Genomic DNA, 9,494 nt, shown 5'->3' with positions numbered 1-9,494 from the left:
TCAGCCATTTCCTTTCTGTGCATCAAAATCCAAATAGTTACCACCAGCACCAAAACAAAAAGAGCTCATTACATGCAACAACAACATGAAGGCCAGAGACCTTCTCTCCTTCCTCATTCATTCAGCAGAACTAGACCGTCTCTGCTGGATTCAGAGATGTCTCTGTATGCCATTCAGGAGCAATACTGGGACAGGAAGCACAGAAGAGTCAGCAGAGAGAATCAGACCTGATCACCCTAAGTGTACAGCAAAGTGTCAGCCATGGAGGGAGGGGAATGCATTTCAGACAGCTCTCTCACAGGACCTGTCTCTCTATAGCATGTGAGAAACACTTGACAAGTCTTATCCCTAGCCTATCCCAAAGCCATCTGTGAGCGAGACCTGTATTATTAACACCTTTTTTTGGACACTTCTCTGATGAAGTCCTTGACGATTTCACTGGCATAAAATCAACATGACTTTACACAATAATGCTTCCTGAAAATTACTCCAGGAAGACAAAAGAAGAGTGATATTCTCCTTCCCATGAAATTCCATCGCAGATATATAGCTGCCAGGCAGGAGAGAGAGAAATAACTCCAGAAACATTTCTATTTTCTTAAAAGTCACAGAAGGCCTTTCAGTTAGAAATGAAGCAGCAAATTACTGTGGGTTTCTCCATACCAGGAGGTTACTGAGCTGCTAGGGGAATTTACTGTGCGTTGTATGTCCTGCACCCTGCACTAACCATCAGTGAGGATTCAGCTGTCTTGGAAAGGAGCTGCACTTTAACTTCAGAGTTAGAGTGTCCACATAGGACATGCCTCCAGAGGTAGCCTCTGCACAGCACTGTCCCTGTGTATACTGGCTCTCAATCTTGTGACTAAAGGGGGTACTAAATTAGTGAAAGAACTATGATTAGATTAGAAGAGTTTCCAGCACCATGTTTTAGTCCCTGGACTGCTTTTGTTTCCTGACCTGCACTAGCTGAAACATAGAGATACCACTGGGCAGTTATACTCTGGGTGGGAAGGATTCCTGGAGGGACACCTGCCAAAGCTTGTGTGCAGCAAGCCAGTGCTCAGGGTAGTAGAGTCTTCTGTGCAAATACATTTTTCCAGATTAAGCTTGAAAGAGTGAGAAAAATGTCCTCCATTGATATCTTGCATGGAAAATGTTTCCCAGGGTCTGGCTGGTGTAACTGTGGGGCAACCGTGTCTCTTTTCATTTAGGGAAGGCTAAGACCATAGTATGTTATCTGTGGGAGGATGTGTGAAGGAACAGTAGTAGCAGCAACTGGAAGGGACTGTGCAAAGCCGGCAGTGAATGCATTCTGTCAGCATGGGGAGGGTGGCATGGGGAGAGGCTGAGAATGGAGAGGGAGGAATGAGATCCATAGACTTTAAAGGAAAAACAACAGGAAACCAGATTTGAAAATAGAAAGATTAAGCTGGAGGGGGTGGGAGAGACAAGAAAAGTAGGTGAAGAAAGAAGAGGGGGAAAGGCAGAGGCAGTGGGGAAGATAGAAAGTGACACAGAAAGGGGGTGGAGAAAAGAGAGGAAGAGAGAGAGAACCATATTAAAGGAATAAAACGAAGCAACTGAGAAGAACAAGGAGTCCAACACAACTACAAAAAGGAAAAGTCCTAAAGCAAGGAAAGGAGACTGAAGACAAGATACTGGAAATCAGGTAAGTAACCATGAGGGGGAAATAATAGAACTACAGAAGTGTCAATGGCAGATCAAGTTATTACCCTCAAGGGGAAAACAGCATGAGGAGAGAAAAGGATTTGGAGAGGCAGGAAAAGATAGATGTCCAAAAATAATCTACGAAATTTACTTTTTCTTTCATTTTCTCTTCAAAACATTCCCAGTAGTAAAAAGATAAGCTTGGGACATTTTAAAAATTAAGCTGGTTTTGCACAGGGAGCTACAGAAACAATGAGTACTTTCCCTGTGATGAACATGGATACCAATAGATTTTAATGTATGGGAAAGCAGGATAAGAGCCCCAAATATCCTCAGACAGTATAACATGCAAATTGCAGTTTCTGTCAGATCCCACTTCAGCATGCTGTCAAGCTGCTCAGGGGATAGTGGTGAAGGAAACTCTTACCTATGAGAGGCTCTCAGGGCATAAACACTTTATCAAGTGTCCGCATGAACCGCCTATATTCCGAAGCGCACAGGATGGTTTCAAAATGTGGCAGTTTCTTTTCCTTGAGAATACTGTGTCCTGGCTGGTCTGTGACATGGAGCCTGGGAACGTAACTCAAATGTAGAGAAGTGCCTTGCTCATATCTCCCAGTCACCCGTACTGCACGTGCCGCAGGGGAATGCCTTTCTTCTCCATCCCAACACTGCCCATGGCAGCCTCAGCAAAGAGGCACACAGACCTAAAGGGACAAATGTCCTCTCCCACACTAGCAGCTGCTGCTTCTTTTTGTTTGCCTTCCTAACTTTTTTCCCCTTTTTGTACTTGGAATACTTCTATTACTTTCCCATAATTTAATACTGCTAGGATTGCCACCACATGCTTCAAAGAACAGCCCAGCTCAAAAATACGGTATCCCTGTACATCCTCCTGGAAAGAAGCAAGGAGTGTAAAGGTTGCCTGTTAATTGCCACCTCTGATCTGTGGTGTCTCCTTTGTTTCCCTAAGGGGTCATTTGTCTACCCATTTGTCATATGTAATGAGCTTTTTGGCACTCTGGTTTTAACAACTCAGGTAAACTGAGGCAGTGTCTCTGAAGTACCATCAAAACCTTTAGAGGATCCTATATGCAGCTTTACTGGACAAACCTCAGCTTAAAAAAGGCTGAATGAGCCTTAAGCATGTAACTGTTCCTCCACGCTAATAAACCCATCAAATGGTGTGTGTAAGAGTTTTTCCCTACTGCTGCCTATGTGATCCTTTTTTTTAAACTAAAGAACTTAATGCATGTAACATATGCGTGTGTAGCTAGAGGCAGGTTAAACAGTTTTCCAGAAACCTCACAATATTCAGTATTTCTATCAGAAGCCAAAATATTCTGCATTTACCGGTATTTTCAAAATTTACTCTGAGAAGAAGACACACTTCTAACTTTCTTCTCCCTTTCCTTGGGAGCAGAACAGTAGTTTAGGAAAATTCCTAAGGCTTCAGGGTTTAAAATACTCATCAGGCTCCAGTCGCTTGGGAACTATGTTAAGTATTCCTGTTACTATAACTATTTGGGGTTGTTGTTTTTTTTCCAGTCAACGGTATATATTATCACAATATTTTAGTATCATGGGCTCTCACATTAATAATTTAAACCCTGAAAGAAAATACAGAACTTCATGCCTTAGTCTTTCTCCTCTTTTTGACCTTCAGACAGATTTCATACACTCTGCACATTTGCCCATTTTCTTGACTTATCTTGCAGCACTGAAAATAGATGAGAAGGAATGAGTAATTCAGCACTATACCATGTCATTAGGGAGCACATTTCGGAGACTGCTCCACACCTTGGGTGCTGTTGTACGAGCACAAGGATAGAGGCTCAAAATTAGAAATGGTTCCCAGGAGGCATCAGAGATACTTCAATCTTTGGGTTAAGAATTCATAAAGAGGGGGGGAATCTATTTTATTGCTATAGATACGCAACAGAGAGATCTCTATGAACAGTACTCAGCATGTCAGCTCTTTCCTGAAACAAAGCAAATTCATGCCACGCAATATGTCATGATCATAGAGGTGCATGAATCTAAGTCTCTCTAGTGTACCTTGAAAGAGAAGTCAGGGGTTTTAATGGGTGAACTAAGGTGTTTACACTTACATTTCCATCTCTCTTCATTTTTTTGTCACTATGGACATGCCTTGAGAATGGTTGAGAATTTCCATATGAAACTCTTCTCCCTTAGAAGCAGAAAAGCTGACAGATGCCTTGGTCAGGGCATAGGGTCGCTGGGGAAGTGAAGCAGTCTGGCAATGGTGACTGCTGCAGAGCTCCAGGGTCTTTGGCTGCATTCAGATGTCTGGTGAAAAAGCAAAGAAGTGGGGATAGGAGAAAAACTGTCTCCAGTTTATAATCAGATAAAGCTATCCAAGAGGACTGAGTTAATTCTTGCTTCTAACTCCAGTTTCCTCTATTATGAAGGGTCAAATCACTGAAGCCACATTTCCTCATAAATGTCCCCTCTGTGATGTCTCATCTTCCAGATATCTGACTTCTAGATGTTGTGCAACTGGTGGAAGTGATAAACTCTCCCACTCCAGCATAAACTAGACAGAGCTCTGCTTCGAATACACATTATATAGTGCTAAGTATACTTGGGGGGGGGGAGAGTAAAAAAAAAAACCACCAAAAAAATAAAAAAACAAACCAGATTAGTAGGGGAGAGTAAAAAAAAAAACCCACCAAAAAAATAAAAAACCAAACCAGATTAGCAAATCACCAAACAGCTTCCAAAATTAATGAACAGTTTTTATCTTAATCTCTCACTGCCTTAATTCCTCAGTTGTAAAGCCGATTTAATGCCATCTCCTCACCTCTGGGTGGTAATGAAAATAAGTAGATTAATAATCATGCAGCAATCAGATACTGTTGTGATGAAAGCCGTAGGAAAACCCACGAGGAAACTAATAATTCTGTCTTTAGAACTGGACTTGAATAACATACAGTAAATGAGGCACAGGCCACCCACTGAACAATGAGGAGAAAACAAAACACTGAATAGCTGCTGTTCTAGAAAGCCCCAGCCAGGCTGGCACAGAACAAGGCAGGCATCCTGTGCAAAGAATGAGGTGACAATGTGAGGATGTGGTTAAAGGCCCATGGCTATGAGGTACAGGCACAAAGAGATTGAATTAAGATTACTGAGAACAGTAACCCTAGCGTTTCCTAACTCCCTGCTACTGGGGTTTGCCAGTTTCATATTAGTTGTTTTCAAAGTGGGTGTGTTTGTGTGTGAATTTAGATATGCACCTACACTGAGTGTAAAAATTAGTTTGCTCACTAGTTACAGTCAGACTTCACCCTGAAAGTGACATTAAAAACTTGAGGCAAAGATACAGCAATGAGGCTGGAGTGTGAAAATCCTACAGATTTTTTGAAAGAAGGAAGAAATTAGATTTGACAAGGTAGTAATACGTGGAAATAGATAGTCACTGAAAATTTCCCCTTTCTAAGGCTTTCTAAGCATTAGCAATTTGGGTGCTGTAGAGAGATAAGTGGTCAAAACTGCCAAAAAACTGAGGCAAGGCTCTGCGGGGGGAGCCTGACTGTAGGAGAACAGTGTGGAACTGATAGCAGGGAGATGCTGGGGGAGAGGAAGGAAGAAAGGATGGGAAAAGTCTGAACGAGAGCTCTCTCCTTCTCTCACTGCCTCTTCAGTCTGGTTGATTTCAACACTATAACAAGTTGCATCTCATGCAGCCTATGAACCAGCCTAAAAGCACACGGGCAGGTTTTATTGCTGCTATATTGGGCCCAATGTGATGCCTGCCATTACTGCACGTCTCCTTTTACCAGCCTCCCCCACTGAATAAGCAGTGCTTGAGATCAGCTTCTCTCAGCAGAGCTCAGGAACAGCTTTACTACAGCAGCCGCCAAATTTCTCAGCACGTTTCTGTTTTCCAGAGCTCCCTATGCCCTGCTTGACTATACCCTCAACTATATTTAGCTCAATTTAGCCTGCCCAGTTTAACATCACCTACAAATTCATATAGGTCAGCTTCTCACTGCAAAGATAAAGATACTGGAAAGAGCACAAAGTTTGAAGTATTTACATCAGAGGGAGAATTTGTGAAATTCTTTTTCTAGCAAAAAGCACATGTGACCCTTCATTTACCTTATCCCATGTCCAGTTTTGTGAATCTGTTGGGCTCTCTGAGGACTCACATTTCTCCAAGGTGAAGAGAGAGAAACCCAAGAGAATTAGAGTGTGCTCTCTGCATTTTAAGTGTAAGCCTGGATACCACTACCATGTAATTATTTGATGCAGGCTTTTCAAAGATAGCAGGATAAGTTCATTCCTCAGCTTGACTCATCTGAGCTCAAGGTCTTCTTTGTTCTTGGTCTCCAGCAACTACATCAGGCAGAGTTTCACCCTAATATTTGGATATATGAAAGCACAGGGGGAAGAATAGCATTGGATGTCCTGGATAGACAACTAATAAAAATTCAACTAACTGGGAGTCTGCACCATCACTTCAGATGAAAATATTCTACATATTACTATCATCTATGTGTGTAACACATCCCTGATGTACACACTTGAAGGTGTTGAGTGATTTCCCTCTGTCTGTGTCTCTGTGTGCGTCAGGGTTGTGTGTGTGTGTGTGTTCAGGAGGTGACAGGTCATGCAACTCCCTTATCTTCTCACCCACTCTCTTTTTTGTGAACTCTGAGGTTTTCCACATTTGGAGGGGAGGGGTAAAGCACACCTCATCAAGGAATAACAAGCTGTCTGCAGCTACAAGTAGGACCAGTGGTCTGGTTACCCCTCCAGAAGTTGCAATGAACTTGGGAGGAGCAGAAAGATAAGAAACATTGGATTCCTCTCTTATAGGACAGGAGCTGTTAACACAGAGCTCTGCCTCTCCTGTGAGATTTGAGCACTGGAGTCAAAGTCACTCTCCCTGTACTGGTTCAGCACAGGACTTTGAACCCGAGGAACTAGAAAGGAACCTATGCAAGCTCATCAATTTTTTTCTTTAAAAAGCATAAATAAGTACAAAACTATTTAGTCCAGATTCATGTGCCGATCAGAGTTACAAGGGTGGGTAAAGTACTGGCCTATTTCAGGCAGGAATTTCTCATAAGCACATGCATGCATTTATGAAGTCAGAGGGATGGCGTTGGGACAAAGGTGCTTAAATAGGTCATTGTTTGTCTATTGTATACCCATATGAAGGATCCAATGTCAGTAAACAGTGAACAAAATGATACCTGCTGAGGTGGGCTTTAGCATCTATCTATATCACAAAGCTACAAAAAGCCTTTGGAATTCAAAGCATTGCACCCACACGGGGCAGTTCACTTCTAACTTCATTGATCTTTTAGTGTTGTAAGCCACATGGCCCCAAAATACTTCCTGACCAGATCCTGACAACAAAGGAGCACTGTGCACATAAACTAAAATGGCTACTTCTTTTTGGGCACTGACCATTGGCTGCAGGCTCTGCAAGATATTCACCTCTTCAAAATGCATCCAAAACAACCCCCCAGAAAACAACAAAACCAAATAAAAAGCCTTTGGTTTTGCCAGGCAGACCTACTATGGAAGGTCAGCATGAGAGGGCTTTCTTTCAGATAACCAAGGCAGTGTTGTCCCAGGGCACAGGAGAGAAGGGCTGTGGTCTACAGAAGATGTGCTGTAGAACAAGCATTGTGTTGCTGTCGCATGGTTTAAAAGGCAGTGCTGCATAGAAAAAAGGACACAAGTTTGCAAGTCATGACCACTGAGCTCTGTCCCTAGACTGTCTCTAACACAGTGACCTCAAACAAGCAGTTTGTCCTTTCTGTACCCCGGTGATCACCATCTCCAAGATAGAGATGACAGCATCTGCACTGTGTGGGATGCTGCAAGGCTGGACCACTGCTAACAGGGTCTGGAGATCCATTAACCAACCTCCAGTGCAGAGCTGAAAGTGTCCTTCCTAAATGTCTACAGGTATGAGCAGACAGTTTTGCAGTGTGGGCTCCACTCATGTCTGGCTTCAGCCTGGCAGATGTCAACACAGGAGGAAAGATCTCTGCCTGCATACCCACCATGGTGACTATCTGTTCTGCCACATGCTAGCCTGGACCTGGTATTAGATAACACAGCTGGAGGAAAGAAAACCACAAGCAATTCCTAGGCACTGATCATGCCACAGCTGGCCTGGATGCTCCACTGCAAAGGGCTGTCACTGCTTATGTGCCCAGTACACAAAGGGGATGGCTGTCTCCCCATTTGGTAGCTTGGAGGGGATGCACCTGTTTCATGGCCTCCACACACAGCCATGTGTCTGGCGTGTAAGCCTCTAAAATATCTTGGGCCCCCATCCTCCAGTTTGTTGGGAAATCTCATTAACTATCAGAGACACACATTTGTATCCAATTGAGCAAATCACACACAAAGATTGGGCAAAAATACAATAGCTTTTAATTTGATACTTTCCCCTTCCCTGGGAACTGTGCTTGCCTCACACAAAGAAGCCTTCCTCAGAGAACCTCTCCACATGCCCTTGGGACTTGCCAAGGGGAAGAGGTGAGCCCAGCTAGGGAGAGCAGAAACAGTGTTACAATCACACTCTCCACTTTATTTTAGAAACATCCTGCAGAAATGGCGACCTCCTGTCACCTTCCTTGTGGGAAAAGCTAGCTTGAAGTGTTGAGCTCAGCTATTTATATCACTGCTGATAGTCTCGCCTGTCTTCTAAAGAGGGTAAAACTTTCTTCCTAACAACCCCCAGGGAAATAAACTCATATAAAGATGATTGCACAGGAACAGCCCTCCTGGCTGTCTGGTGTGAATCTCCTAGCTGTTCGTCAAAGCCCCAAGTAGTACCAACTAGAATGAGTGCATGGCTGGAGCAAGCAGCAGCAAAGCAAAATGCTCTCCCGTCCTTCAGAGCACATGGCACCACCAACAGGATGGGCAAAACTGCTCAGAGGGCAAGGGATGCTTCCCCTCCCACAGATAAAGGTGGTGCAAAAAAGGAATGGCAGAGAGCAGCCCATGGCTGGCGAGCTGGCCTGATGTACTAGCAGGTGCCATCCCTGCTGGGGTATTTTTATCACGGAATTTGGCAGTCACAAGGCAGCCTGGAACTGAGCAGACTCCATGCTTGGCCTGTGGTGTGATACTCAGTTTTCCCCAGCTTTAGTAGCATTCCAGGTGATGATTAAGCTGGGACGGCCACATTGCTGGGTTTGTGCCAAGCTGCACTGGTCTTTGTCACATACACGTTTCCCACTGCCAAGGTCCCATGACTGCACACAGCTTCTGTGTTGATCCAGCAGAAAACTGTCAGCCAAAAGCGTGGCTGGGCAGTGGCACAGCCCACCACTGCACATGAATATGCATAACCCTGCTGTCACGACTGTCTTCTATCAGGTCCTGAGACCCCACAAAGATACCCAGAGGAGTTTTTTGCTGAGCCACACCAGAGTGAGACCAGATTTGTCCAGTTGAGCCCAAACCAGAAATATAAAAGGCTGCAGATACTCAGACACTGTGAGGTCAAAGCATGCGAGGGCAACAGTAGTCTGGGAATGAGGAAAGGGAACTATATGGAAAATTCCCAAGAATAGTAAAGCCCCGAGGAGAAAGGCTAGGTCAGAGGCAGCTCTGCATAGCCAGGAAAAGCTGTCAGGAGATGACAGCAATCCTTCTTTTCTTGCTGGCAGCAGAGAGCTAGATGTTCTAGAAAGCCCTTGGTCCAGCACTGCAAGAATAGCTGGCTAATAGCTGTGTCGTGGTTTAACCCCAGCCAGCAGCCAAGAACCACACAGCCACTCACTCACTCCCCCACCCATGGGATGAGGCAGGGCATCAGAACGCTA

General features: G+C 44.2%; 1 protein-coding gene across 1 annotated transcript in view; it reads left to right on the top strand.

The window, feature by feature from the left end:
• The first annotated feature begins 1,620 nt into the window (after positions 1-1,620).
• GJA5 (gap junction protein, alpha 5, 40kDa) overlaps positions 1,621-9,494 on the top strand; it is a 12,472-nt gene continuing 4,598 nt past the window's right edge. Inside the window, exon 1 of the mRNA XM_009078805.1 lies at positions 1,621-1,669. The gene's annotated coding sequence lies outside the window, so the exon portion shown is untranslated. The remainder of the gene's footprint in view (positions 1,670-9,494) is intronic.

Source organism: Acanthisitta chloris, unplaced genomic scaffold, assembly GCF_000695815.1.
Source record: "Acanthisitta chloris isolate BGI_N310 unplaced genomic scaffold, ASM69581v1 scaffold8247, whole genome shotgun sequence".
Lineage (NCBI taxonomy): Eukaryota > Metazoa > Chordata > Aves > Passeriformes > Acanthisittidae > Acanthisitta > Acanthisitta chloris.
The sequence above is the reverse complement of the archived record's forward strand: the minus strand, read 5'-3'. Positions and strand labels throughout refer to the sequence as shown.